The sequence below is a fragment of the Rhinolophus sinicus genome, linkage group LG10 (genome assembly GCF_036562045.2).
Source record: "Rhinolophus sinicus isolate RSC01 linkage group LG10, ASM3656204v1, whole genome shotgun sequence".
In the NCBI taxonomy this organism is placed as follows: Eukaryota; Metazoa; Chordata; class Mammalia; order Chiroptera; family Rhinolophidae; genus Rhinolophus; species Rhinolophus sinicus.
Genome location: NC_133759.1, coordinates 71,200,419 through 71,209,569, shown reverse-complemented (window position 1 = coordinate 71,209,569; position 9,151 = coordinate 71,200,419).

Genomic DNA, 9,151 nt, shown 5'->3' with positions numbered 1-9,151 from the left:
GTTTTGTTGCAGTATGCATGCATGACTTTGTTTCTTGGCTTTTCCAAGTCTCACAGGAAGACAGCGTCTACCTGTTAAAACTTTTGGTCTTGAAGGGACATAAAGTCTCCAAAGAAAAGTTGCAGTTTGCCCAAGCTCAGGCTTGATGTTTGGGGCATTTAATATCAGAACAAGTGATGCAGCTGGACCTAGACAGGCTTCATTGTCCTGAGTGTCTGCAAAATGCAAAGTAAGTGACAACTGTGAGGTTTTCTCGGCTAGTTGGTTATTGCCAAAATTGGACCCCAAATCTCTCTTATGGAAAAACCTGTGTATGCTTTACTGAAAAACAACCCTGACCCAGTTTTATAAAGAACAGGGCAACATAGCGTTTAAAGCCTTGAGGGAGAGTTTAATGAACCCACCTGTCCTTGGGCATCCTAATTATCAGATTTCCCTTTTCCTTTTTGCATCTGAAAAGGAAGGAAACACCCTTGGGGTACTCACCCAAAAACATGGGACCACCATCGACCCACAGGGTATTAATATCCAGCAAGCAGACCCTGTGGCACTGTGATATTCACTTTGCCTGAGAGCCATTACTACCAATGCCATTTTGGGTAAGGACACCGAGGAGATTGTTTGGGGGGGCTCTTTAACCATCTTTGTACCCCCTGCAGTAAAAGCCCTCCTGAATACTCACACTCAACATTTTTTTTCAGTCAGCCACCTCACCTCCTATGAAATCCTTTAGTTAATTGCTCCTCACATAACTCTGACATGATGCAATCACCTCAGGCCTGCTCCTTCTATTCCTTTGATTACTGATGAAGCCCCTCACGACTACTTAAAACTGACAGGCCTCCTCCTGATCTTTTGAGATAATCTACAGGAAACTTCTCTGGGTAACGCTGACTTCTCATGGTTCACTGATGGTTCTTATTTAAAAGATGAAAATGGCAAATATTACTCTGCACATCTACCATATCTATAGCCGTTGACGTAATTGAAATGGCACCTTTCCCCTTGGCTACTATGGCCCAACAGTCTAACTTACATGTGTTCATACGGGCCTGCACCATAGCCACGGGCAAAACTGCCAACATTTTTACTGACAGTAGATATGCTTTCGGAGTAGCTCATGATCTTGGTATGTTATGGAAGCAACATTGCTTCTTTACTTTCAATGGAAGTAAATCTAAAAATGGCCCATATGTTCAGAAACTGTTGGATGCTATACTTTACTTGCTGCTTTAGCCATCATTAAGATCGCTGGGCATTCTAAACTTGACTCTCTGGTAACGAAAAGAAATCCCCTTGCTGACATTTCCACAAAGAAATGCTGCCTTAAAGGAACCAGGAGCGGTCAAACCTCTGTCATGGTCCAAAGGGATATCTCTCCAACTGATAAAAAACTGGCTAGAGAAGCCCAATAATTGGTCACAGAAAGGGGAAAAACAAGACTGGAAATCCAATAATTGGTTTGCTAAAAAGAAAAAGCTCTTGTTTGGGTCAAATAACAACCCAGTCCTACTGGAGACTCTAAAATTTCCACTCCTAACTACTGTACATGCATTAAATCATTGGTCCACTTACAAAATTAGAGCATTCATGAATCGATATTGGTAATGAGCTATTACCTCACTCATCTCACATGTCCAAGATACAACCCAGGGAAGCCTGCTCATACTGCTACTGGATATTTTTAAATGCCCAATGGACCACTTGAAGTCTGTCAAATAGATTTCAGACATCGCCCCATCTCATGGATATAAACATTTTAGTCATGGCCTGTGCTTTCTCACTGGACTAAAGCTTTCCCTTGTAGGCAGGCTACTGCTACTTTGTGGCTAAAGGCCTTTTGGAAAACATTATCTGGGAAACCCCTCTTGAATGCCATAGTGATTGGGGAACTCAATTTAATGGTGAGGTATTTTGACATGCCTGTACTATTTGGCTGATCTTACAACAATTTCATTGCACTTACCACCCTCAATACTCAGATTTAGTCGAACACACTAACGGTATTATTAAGACTCAATTGGAAAATTTGTAGAGACCCTCCTGATACTGTGGCCCAAAGCACTGTCATTAGTTCTTCTAAATCTGAAATTCATCTCTTTTGGAATTCATAAATTCTCGCCCTTTGAGATTCAATGCTCTTGGCTCCTGCTTCTGTTGATCCATAGTTGATAAAGGGAGACGTACTTTGTAAAGGCCTAATTGCTTCTATCAAAAATAACCGTGTTTCACAGCCCACTTTCAGGATACAAAGACCATAAGGAGTACACTCTGCAACCTGGAGATTTTGCCTGTTGGAAAAGACACCCCCAGAAAGACTCTTGAAACTTGCTGCAAAGGCCCTTATCAGGTGCTGCTGACCAACCTTTGTGCCACCAAACTCCAGGGAATAAACTTTTGGATTCATGCGACACATCAAAAGAAACCACTTAAACGTGACTGGACCTGCACACCATCCGGTGACCTAAAAGCAAAGATTTCTCAAAAGTGAAGCAGACAGCATCTGATGAGAGCTTTCCCAAGAAAGACGTCTGGATCCGTCTTGTATACCCTTTTCTCACTGTTGCTTCTTCCTCTCTTTCGTGGGAAGACAATGCCTTTGTCTGCATTTCCCAATCCCTGGTGAAAGAGGGAAACCTCTTCTTTTTTTTAAATAAATTTTTATTTTAAAATGTTTTAAATTACAGTTGACATACAATATATTAGTTTCAGGAATACAACATAGTGATTCAAGATTTATATAATTTCTGAAGTGATCCCCCCAATAAGTCCAGTGCCCACCTGACAGGATACATAGTTGTTACCATATTATTGACTATATTCCCTGTGCTCTACATCCACATGACTATTTTTGTAACTGGCAATTTCTACTTCTTAATCCTTTCCCTTTGAAACTTCTTCTTTTGATTATGGCCCTTCAGAAACAGCCTCATCATGATTCTGTGACAAATTAGTCTTTTCACCTGCTTTTTCTAAAGTGTTAAAAGGTTTGAAATTCACAGAAGTCTTTCTTTTATCTAGACTATTAATTGACTCTGAACTCTTAGCCAAAATTTCATAGTCTCTGAATTTGCAACCTACAGGCTGATAGATTGATAGGACATTTTGTTCCAAATAGTTTCTTTTGAGATAATGATGCTGTTTAATTGTTTCGTGTTTTATTCCTGCATTATGTCTTCCCAAAGTGTTTGTTTAATTCTTTCAGTTATGAGTGTTCCTTTGCTGTACTCACTATTCTAAGATACGGACCTTAAATGAGAAATGCCTGAGATATCTCTTTTCTCCCCTTTCTTGTTACTCAAACGTGACCAGAATAGGTTTCCAAATCTGTGAGTTTTCCCCTGATGTGGGACACGACACCCCAGAAAGGTCCTTCTTGGCATAGAGGGACAAAAGGCCAGACACAGAAAACACCTGACTCTTGGTCAGCAATGATTTCAGAGAAAGATCTTGATCTAAAGAAGTAAATGAAAAAAAATAATAAACAGAAACCTCGTTTAAAATAGTGAGGCCAGAAAGCGGAGCTCTCACACCCATCCTCAGTTGTGAAGTACAACAGGGGGTCTCTGTGTTGGTCTTCCCAACTTCCTCTCCCTTCTGTAAAAGAGCTTTATCTCCTCTGTTTTAGTGGACTTGCACGTGGCCCACCATGTTTGCATGTTCGAGATTGCAATTCTTTGTTGTTCCCAAATAAACCCACTTTGCTGGAGAAATATGTGGCTAACTTTTTGTTTAAGGTCAGCAATGCCTTTTACCTAGATAAAATAGACACATGGCAGAGTTTCCATGTCTCGAAATTTCTGTACATTTCCAGGAAAAATTATTAACTTGAATTGACTTCTCTAGGCAGGTCCCACTTTCACAAGCCTTTCTCTTGATCAACATTTACTGTCATTTACAAACACACACACACACACATACACTTATTTCTCACTTTTCTTTTTTTTCCGTCTTTTTTTTTATTATTTTAAGCTAGCAGTTTAATGTACTTAGTGCCATTTTTAAAATTCTTTTTTAAATTACAGTTTATTGGGGTGACAATTGTTAGTAAAGTTACATAGGTTTCAGGTGTACAAAAATGACTAAAATATGACAAAATGATGAGAATTGCAGTCCTTCCATTAATATTGTTCTCCCAGAAAGTATCTAAACCTTGTGAGAAGTCATTGGTTGCCTGGCCACTAAACAGTCCTCATTCCCTAGGACCTTTTTTAGAGAAGAATCTTGAGGGAGGTCTCGACCTCTGGCTTGTGTGTGAATTCTCAGGCAATACGTGGAGATCTCCCAGGCCACTGCGACTGTGAACCATCTGAAGACAGATCAGTCATCCACACACATGGCCTTGTGCACGCTTGGCTGTGATTTGAGTGACCCAACCTGGGCTCAGTGATCCTTTTGCCTGGAGTCAGTCCATTTATAGGAGGGGCTTTGTGCACTGAAGCCTGCTCCACGGGGCTCCAGATACCTGAACATACCCGGCCTTTCTGAGGTTCTTCTCCACAGTATGTACTGAGCAGCCCCAGGTTTACTGAACACCTGAGGTGACGCCCTGCTGGGGTTCACCTCTGTGGACTGGGGGGATGTGGAATGGGGCCTCACGACCACACCATCGACTGCCCACCCTGAGCTTCGCATCTTGTTACAGGAAAAGAGGGTCCTGTGCTTCGTGCAAGAAAGAATTCAAACGTGAGCCAGTGTTGAGTTTAAAGTAAAAGTTAGTTTATTCAGCAGAGAGTAAGTAAGGCGAGAAAGAAAAGGCCATCCCTCAGACAGAATGGCAGTTTTTAACCATCAGTGGAAGAGAGACTCCCTCCAGCCCCTGGGCTAGGGTTTATATGTTTTCTGTTTCCATGGAAAATTTACTGGTATGGGGGAAGGAGGAAGAAAGAACAATGGTAAGTTTATCTTTAACATCTGTAAGAGGCAAGAAGAATAGGGGCAGGTTTGTCTTTAACCTTTGTAAGGCACATCCTGTATCTTGTTTGAAGTAGGCTTAGCTACAGGAACAGCCATAATGAAATCTTTGCTTAATAAAGCCTTTGGATGGTCTGTTCTATGTGATTGATTAACGTCTGCCTGAGTTCTGTGTCTGGCAGCATGCAGGCAGCAGGCTTGGAATTTAACCTCCTACTTCCTTTTTCTGTAAAAATAGTCCTCATGCCTGTTGCCTATATTAATCTGCCACAAGGTACCAGGGACAATTCTTCACTGTTCTACCTCATGGGGCACACCAGGAGTTTCAAGGGAGCGCCACGATACTGCTGGGCCGCAATGACCCAGAGTGAATGCCATCTCTGAGCCCACCTGTTCCCAGAAAACAGCTGAGGCAGGCAGACTGTCCCAGGGTGGAAGGCCCGGCTCAGGAGTACCTGCTGGGCGAGTCCCTGACAGTGGGGCTCTTTCAGTCGGACCACCACTTCACTGGTGGGACAGCACCTTGAGGGCAGGGGAATGTGGAGGAACGTCCACAAGGGGCACTGCCTTGGGCTGTAGGAGTCCAAAGGATCTTTCCTTGCAATTGACCCACAGAGAACTCCCTGGGATCACCAGGCTACACCGATAGTGGAATAAATTTTCTGCCCATAACTAGAGAAAATATTTATTTGACCTCGTTGGTCAAATAAAGAGGCAATAAATTCATAGCAAGCTAAATCATTCAGAATATTTTCAAAGTGTGTCATTTAGTTAAATGTATATACATATAGTTTTGATTCTGGATTTGTGAGTTATTTCATTTACCGTTCTTCTAGGATTTGGAGTTTGTTGCAATTCCCATCTTCCCATTGGTCTGACAGGGGTCATGGTGATGAGGGATGTCAGACGTGGCTCCTGTCACAGCTCAGGCCTCAGAGCCTGCAGCTGCCAAGCCCGGAACCATAGCTCCTAAGAGCACAGACAAGAGAAGCTTCTGCCTCTGCTGCCCTCTGGCATGGGCAGGTGTCTGTCTCTTCAGGGCAGCTTCTCCAACCTTGTATGTGTGGGGGGGGGGGAGGGAAGGTTGATGTGGTGCCATTCCAGTGGGCATGACCAGATATGTCCTAAATTGTTGATTCTCATTGTATTTTATAAAGTAGAGTGTAGTTTACAGAAAAATGAAACTTAAAAATGTTATTTACTATATGGTGATGGAAGGAGAACTGACTCTGGGTGGTGAACACACAATGGGATTTATAGATGATGTAATACAGAATTGTACACCTGAAATCTACGTAATTTTACTAACAATTGTCACCCCAATAAATTTAATAAAATATATTTTTAAAAAATGTTATTTACAAGCAAAACTGTAGGTGAAAATGATGTATTTTATTCATCTACCTTTGTTTTGCAATAAAAATGATGCTATTGGTTAAAAAAACACACACCCTCACCAGATAATTCAATCAATCCCCAGCTGAGGAGTAGGTAGGTATGAAATACTTGGCAGAGAAAAACAAAGTCCCAAATCCTTGAGATAATCAAAAGGGATAATGGTGGCTTGGTAGGGTGTGGCTCAACCTTGAAAGCCTGAGGCAAGTCCCTGAGTTTCAGAGACGACCCTGGTGGAAGGGAAAGAAGAAAAAAGCCATGCTACATCCCCAGAGGTCCAAACTCAGCTCACTCAAGCAGCCTCTCTGTGGACAATGAGAAGATGCTACTGCACAGCTCTCCAGATGGCTGGGAGACCAGTGAACCAACACTGGGAGAGTTGGCTCAGAAGATGAAGTGAGTAGAACTAGAATTGCAGGAAGGAAAGAGGCATCTTCAAGATTCATCTTCAGAAATCCTGGAACATCTTCCAGCTCTTATTTAAATAGAAAGCTATCAGCAGAGAGTTTATAAATACTGCCTGAGAAAAGGCTGTGAAGATCCATACCTATTTGTCAAGTGGAAAAAACAGGGCTATGACCATTTGTGTTGCCTGTGGTGTGTGCAGACTCAGGATATTAACTTTGCAAACAACAGTGCTTGCCAGGTTTTGGAAGGCCAGCGAGAAGTGGTCAGATTCATGGAGTGTGTGCCCCATGGCTGCAGGAGCTGCTCAGGCTGAGGCCACCCTGGCCCCAACTCCCACTCTACTGTGAACTTTGACCTTTGGACATGGCCAGGGCCCCAGGGAGGCTCTTGGCCCTGCAAAGTTGGTCTATGTTGAGTGTATTGTCTTTGGATACCCCTGGTCGTTCACAGAATGTGAAAGGATTCACAAGACTCAGAAAAGTAAGAAAGCAAGAAAAGGTTTATTGAAGGTTAGACAATGCGGATGCCCATGGCAGTGTCTATAGAAGATGGCTGCACCGGACTTTAGATTATCTTTTTCTTTTATAGGAAAGGGTAGGTAAATTTCCTTACAGCCAAAGAAGATGTAACATCCAAACTCAGGATATTTTACCTACAAAGGTGTGACAATTAAGTTCGTGAACTTGTTGCAACAATGTTGCTAACCTTTTTTGATACCAGAGGGATTATTCATTATGAATTTGTACCAACTGGGCAAACAGTTAACCAAGTTTACTATTTGGAAGTGCTGAAAAGGCTGCATGAAAAGGTTAGACAACCTGAACTTGTCACCAACAGTTCATGGCTCTTGCATCACGACCATGCACCAGCTCACATGGCACTGTCTGTGAGGGAGTTTTTAGCCAGTAAACAAATAACTGTATTGGAACCCCCTCCCTACTCACCTGATCTGGCCTCCAATGACTTCTTTTTTTTACCTGAAGATAAAGGAGATATTGAAAGGAAGACATTTTGATGATATTCAGGACATCAAAGGTAATACGATGACAGCTCTGATGGCCATTCCAGAAAACGAGTTCCAAAATTGCTTTGAAGGGTAGACTAGGTACTGGCATCAGTGCGTAGCTTCCCAAGGGGAGTACTTTGAAGGTGACCACAGTGATATTCAGCAATGAGGTATGGAGCACTTTTTCTAGGATGAGTTCACAAACTTAATTTTCGGATCTTCATATACTGAGGTCATTTGATTGACATATGCTGGTTATATAACTAGTTTGTTTCTGCACACTCTCTTACCCATAATGCATACAGAAAAACCCATGGGGGAAGGGGGGCAAGCCATAATGTTCATTCTATTCTAATTGTATTATAATGAAGCTGGAGTTCAAATTATGAGCAGGCTCCAGCAGTCTGTGGAAGTTCTAAAAACTAGATAATTCTGGCTGGGGTCTTGTTTGCTCTTTCTAAGGGTGTTTGGACAGAAAAATTTATCTCCAGGTTTGAGCCTGGGTGGTCCTTGGGGAGAAGATGCAGGCAGTGCAAAGTATTAATCAAATCACCTTCTGCTCATCCCCCTTGAGAACACTTTTGTTAAGCTCTTTTTCTGCCTCATCACTGCCTCCAGGAGCTCCTCGGGGACCCAGAAGTCTGAGCCCTTCAGGGTCATCTCCTCGCCTGTTTCCCATGTTTGGCCAAGAGAAGCTCCAATGCCTTTCAGTAACAGGGCCTGATTCCATTGGAAAGACAAGTGTTACCACAGTTTCATATGTTCATGACCCCTTCCCTTCCCCAAAATGAATGTCATGGAAATAAACTTTGGAATCAAACCAGATGAGTCACATCACTTTCTACCTTGTAGCTGGGGTTGGAGGGTGTTAAAGAGAAAACTACAGGCCTAAATGGCATCATGTGTGTTAAAGACTAATTCCAAACCTAGATTTAGCACCTGAACTGATTGCTGTTTCAACTTCTCCCAGAAATGTAATGTTAATCAACCAATCTGGAATTTTCTGGTCCACACCAATGAGAAAATCTGTCACACGGGCCCTCTCTACCCACCCCTCCCACAGAAAAAGGAACAATCTGCATGATAAAAACTTGCTGTTCCTTCCCCCCAAAAAAGAAGTCCTGGTCTGAAAATAGTCCTCTCTTTTCGTTTGTTAATTGCTCCCTTGCCCTACCTTTCTTCTCATAAAAACCTTCCACATGTACAACCCCTCTGAGGGCCCTTCTAATTGCCAGGTGGGATGCTGCGGGACTCATGAACTGCTTAAGGAAGCCAATCAGATCTTCAGATGCACTCTGTTGAATTTTGTTCTTTAACAGAGAGGACCCAGAATGAGAGAGGCAGAGCTAGAAGCCCATAGCAGAGAGGGAGCTCAGCTTTCTGGGTGACTTGAGACCCGCTGTCATTCTTTCACTGCTCTCTCATTCT